This window comes from Etheostoma spectabile, chromosome 2 (genome assembly GCF_008692095.1).
Source record: "Etheostoma spectabile isolate EspeVRDwgs_2016 chromosome 2, UIUC_Espe_1.0, whole genome shotgun sequence".
NCBI lineage: Eukaryota > Metazoa > Chordata > Actinopteri > Perciformes > Percidae > Etheostoma > Etheostoma spectabile.
Window position 1 is genome coordinate 27,307,926 of NC_045734.1, and position 201 is coordinate 27,308,126.

The following is a 201-nucleotide window of genomic DNA, read 5'->3' on the forward strand; positions in this document are numbered from 1 at the left end:
CATACCTGTGCCGAAGAAAACGGCTCCATCCTGCTTCAATGACTACCGCCCCGTGGCAGTGACACCCATCATCATGAAGTGCTTAGAGCGGCTTGTCATGTCACACATCAAATCCATTCTCCCCCCCACCCTGGACCCCTTCAAGTTTGCATACCGAGCCAAGCGGTCCACAGAGGATGCAATCTGCTCCACCCTCCACCC